We start from the raw sequence: 5,634 nt of genomic DNA on the forward strand, positions 1-5,634 counted from the left end.
ACTTAAAAAATAAGTCTCAAAGGACTACTCAGGCATCGTCTATGAACATACAAGAGCTCTCAACATGATCGAGTGAGCAAAGGAAAAATAGAAAGAGAAAAGAAAGCGCAGAAGCAAAAGCATGCATGTGTCAGAAAAAGTACATTACTTTTTCAGATAAGAACAACGCTCTACAGCTATGCGATCAGAAAAGGACAAAAAGGTTCCTAGGTCTCAGCTAAAGTCAGACATAATAACTAACAAACGTGGAAGACTTCACGCAATGTTTACAAACAGGAAGCAACATTTAATCACTACAAGAAAAATGATAAATTGTGACGGACAAATTGCGACGGTTATCTAGAAACCGTCGTCGCTTTGATATTGCGACCCTTCATACGACGGTTTTTCAAAACCGTCGCAAAATTGTTCAACATTGCGACGGTTTATCGTAAACCGTCGCAAAATTTGTTTAACATTGCGACGGTTTATCATAAATTGTCGCAAAATTTGTTTAACATTGCGACGGTTTATGATAAACCGTCGCAAGTTTAACATTGCGACAGTTAATCATAACCGTCGCAAATTTAACATTGCGACAGTTAGTCATAAACCGTCGCAAAATTTTCAGCATTTTTTTTATTAGAATTTAAAAGTTTTTTTTATAAGTATTATGTATATTATCTTAATGAACTTATATTTTATTAACAATTTTATATATACTTTCTTTAAAAATATAAAAATAAATATGCTAAAATTTATAAAAATCCAGTTTAATTTATTTATGATATAAATATGTTTTTAATATCTAATATATATTTTTAGATGATAATTTATTTTAAAATATATCTTATAATAACAATTCTAAATGGAACATAAATCTTCTGATTTTTCTTAGTTTGATTTTTTTAATCAATATATATAATTTTACTATTTTGATTTTTTCAATCAACGTATACAATAAAGAAAAAACACAAAAGATAAACATGCATAGTAAAAATTTTATTTTATCAAAAAGATTTTTATTTTAATATATTACATTATATATGTGAATATTAAGACATATATATATATACATATATATATATTATAATTAAACTTTTTTAAAAAATTAATTCATTATTAAGAAAAAAAAATTTATTACATGAGAATTAATTTCTTTCAAAAATTTGATAGATATAAAATAAATAAACATTTTTTCTGAATCTATATTTTTATTTTATTAGAATATAATTTTTATTTTTTAAAATATATTATTTTTTTAGATAAAAAATTATGTATATGTCAAATAGTAGTGGGGCAAGTGCCCACTATTCCAAATGTACATCCGTCCCTATATATATATATATATATATATATATATAATATAGGGGGTTATAATTATACCAATGTAACTTTTATTAAGTATTATGTTGTTCAATAACTTTATATTAAATGTGTATTTTGTAAATCCAACCGTTAAATTGAAAGTTCATATCACTTTATAAGTGTATATCAAATTTTGTTAAAATTGAACAACAACTGGAAGGTAATCAAATTGTTTATATTTTAGTGTATTTTAAAATGAATATATGACATCAATTTTGTTTTATAAAAATGAAGTATCAAACCATCTTGGATTAATATAAAGTTTTGTATATATAATCTTTGAGAGATATGAACTTTCAATCTAACAGTTGGATTTACCAAATTCACATTTAATATAAAGTTATTGAGCGGTGTAATACTTAGTAAAAGTCACATTTAATATATATATATATATATATATATATATATATATATATATATATATATATATGAGGGGGTTTCTAATTACATCAGTGTAAATTTTACTAAGTGTTACACAACTCAATAACTTTATATTAAATGTGAATTTTGTAAATTTAACCGTTAAATTGAAAATCTTTTACTGTTAAATCATATATACAAAATGTTAAATTAATCGAAGATGATTTCTTATAAAAAACAAAATTAAATCTGTCAGAAAATTTATATTTTTGATGAGAAAATTTTTGTAGGAAAAACTATATTATTGATGAAATATTTTAGAAAAATTTATATTTGTCGAAAATGTAAGAACTGGTTTTAAATTTGATATGAAAATATTATGATATAATTAGATAAGATTTTAAGTTAGTATTTTATTAATGGTTGATAATTAAAAAATAAAACAAGGATAAATATATTTTTTGAATTTTATATGTTTGATTTAAGATAACTTACAAAATAACTCTTGGTAAAGTTATTCCGCTCAATAACTCATCGTGTGTGTTGAATTTCATTGATCCAATTAATTGTTAATTTAAAAATTATTAAATTTTACTAATAATTAATATAAAAAAATTAATTAGTTTTGGAATAAATTATTTTCTAATTAACAATATAATTAAAACATTAATTATTTTAAATTATTTAACTAAAATCTTATTGACAATTTACTATATGATCTTAATATTTTTGTATAACTAATACTTGGTTTTAAATTTGATATGAGAATATTATATATAATTAGATAAGATTTTAAGTTAGTATTTTATTAATAGTTGATAATTAGAAAATAAAACAAGGATAAATACATTTTTTTTTGAATTTTATATGTTTTATTTAAGGTAAATAAATATATTAAATTAATTAATAATTTATTTAAAATATTAAAATAATTTATAAGTATGTAATAAATAAATATTTATAATTTTATAAATTATATTATCATTATAAATTAAAAAATTTAAATAATTTAAATTATAATTTTAAATCGAAATAAGTAGATGTTAATTATAAAAGTAAGTACATATAAATAAAGAATAACTAAATATATTATTATTATTATTATTATTATTATTATTATTATTATTTGTAATATAAAATTATTATATATTATTATTATAATACAGATATGAGATTGTATATTTGAGGATGACTTAAATGAATTAATCTGTACAAGTTATACTGACAACATACATATACATTTCGGTAGCTTACTCATCAGAACTTCACAGTTAAGCGTGCTTGACCTGGAGTAGTACAAGGATGGGTGACCTTCTGGGAAGTTTCCCAGAATTTGCACAAGTAAGGATAAAACATGCTAAACAGTGAAATATCGTGAAATAAAATCCTTGAAAGGCCAAATATAAGGATTGTTACATTAATAAATTTATTAAAAAAAAAAAATTATAATTTTTGACTGGTAAAAAAAGGATTGTAATATTAATTTAGAGGCAGTTGGTGCGACAGTTGATGAAAGGGTCGCAATGTTAATATAGAGGCATTTGGTGCGACAGTTGATGAAACGGTCGCAATTCCAATTTTGCGACGGTTTGTGCAACGGTTCTGATAACCGTCGCAAAATTGCCTGGTGACGGACGACTCTGCGACGGTTCCCAAACCGTCGCAATGTTGTCTTTGCGGCAGTTATAACCGTCGCAATGTAGGTCATATAACCGTCGCAAAATCGTCATTTTCTTGTAGTGAATGCAAGATCTTGAGCATTGAATGAAAGATCAAACTAGTCATGAACGACTACATCTGCTTCAACGAACACTTGCAACGGGCAAATTCTACAAGACTATATATATATCACTACTTCAAAGCTTGAAAGGTTGGCTTTTGAAAAAGATTAAAAAAGGAGTGATATCAAGCCCATGAAGTAACAAAGCCAGAGACAGAGCGTATAGAGTCAAATGTACCATAGTGTATTCATCTTTGTAGACTAAGGTGTTCTAAGTGTAACTTAGGAACCGGGTACCTTAGTGAGTGTACAAATATATGTATCCTCTCTGTGAGAGTAAACCAAACACTCAATCGTTGTAAAACGAAGTTTGCATACCTTAGTGAGTGTTGTAAACCTTTGTATCCTCTCTATGAGAGTAACCCAAACACTCAAACTAAAATATCTATTTATCATTTGTAAAGCTTGAAGAGGCTAGGGAAAAAATACTTGTACAACCCTAGAGAGGCTTATCAAAGAATACTCACTACGAGCCAAAAGTGGCTAATTAAAGAATACTAGCGCTATTGGTGAAGTTAACGGGCCATGAGGTGGTCGATAATACTCACTGAGAGCCAAAAGTGGCTGATCAAAGAATACTAGTGTCAACGAGTGAAGTTGACGAACTAGGAGTGGTTAAGAATACTCAAGACCAGGAGTGGTCGTGACCTGGGTGGTCTATAATACTCACTGAGAGACAAAAGTGGCTGATAAAAAAATACTAGCATCGACGAGTGAAGTTGACGAACCAGGAGTCGTTAATAATACTTGGGACTAGGAGTGGTCGTGACTTGAGTGGTCTAGAATACTCACTAATAGCCTAAAGAGGCTGATTAAAGAATACTAGAGCCAATGAGTAAAGTTGGTCGACCAGGAGTGGTCGTGACCTGGGTGGTCTATAATACTCACTATGTGCCTGAAGAGGCTGAACAAACAATACTTGTACTTCATTGAATATCTAGTGGAACCCTTCATTTGAAAGAGACTGGACGTAGCTCAGGTTGAGCGAACGAGTGTAAAAATACTTGCATTATTTTTCTATGCTTCAAACACACTTTTACGTAGTTGATTGAACTTACTGAAAACTTCGTCTAATGCTTATCGTCCACTACAATCGTCAGACAAAAACCACACTTGTTTAACTTACTATTTTAAAGAATGGTTTTCGTTTAAGAATCACTTTCCCTGTGCAGAAGATAAACTCTCAAACGCAAAAATCTATTGATTGAACCAATCTTGCATAGTTACTACTAAGCATTCAAAATAACATTTTTACTGGACGAAGAATAACTCCCTTGCGAAAAAGTTTTAAAATACCTTTGTTCACACTTACACATATTCAACCCCCCTTCTATGTGTTTTTCCACATACTTAATGCTTCCTCATAACCTCAATATGATCATGCACCATTATGGCCATTTATTACTATAAAGGAAAAGGTAGGAAATGAGGGTGACAATAAGCTATGGAGTTGCATTTTTGTGAAAAAATAATTAAAATAATTTTGAGTGTTGAATTTCTATTTGCCCTAAAGTTAATGTTGCATATTTGACTGATTGAAAAAGAGTTTTTAAAGATGCTAAAATTAAAGTCGAAGAATGGTTTATTACCTATTGATAAAATGACTGCAATGCCATCTATGTGACACCCTTACTACCCCAACACATATCTTGTAATAATGTAAATAAAACTAATGAATAAAATTTTCAACATTGGTAAAAAGGGTTCACATAAAATCTTCACAACTGTTCTTCAATGTCCAAAATAATTGAAAACAAAACTTGGAAAATAAAACCTAAGAGTTTACAAATTATTTTAAAAAATAATAAGTAAAACTCCAAATCCATATAAAAATCCATGTCCTAGAAATCCTCTGCCCCGATGTCACAATATCAGAGCATACCCACAATTCAACTGTTGGCATTCTAAATTCCACTCATAGCCGGATCCTCCTCACCTAAAACATCCACAAATTGTACGGTGAGAAAAGAAAACATCTATATGTAAAGCACACAAGGAAAATTCACAACATAATCTCATCATAACTCATTACTTAATAAAATATTCACAACCATTTCTATATATATATATATATATATCTAAATTTTATCAAACATGCATCATATTCACATTACAATTCACAATCATACCAATCTATCCCAAATCTT

The sequence above is a fragment of the Cajanus cajan genome, chromosome 10, assembly GCF_000230855.2.
Source record: "Cajanus cajan strain Asha chromosome 10, NIPB_CcT2T_4, whole genome shotgun sequence".
Lineage (NCBI taxonomy): Eukaryota > Viridiplantae > Streptophyta > Magnoliopsida > Fabales > Fabaceae > Cajanus > Cajanus cajan.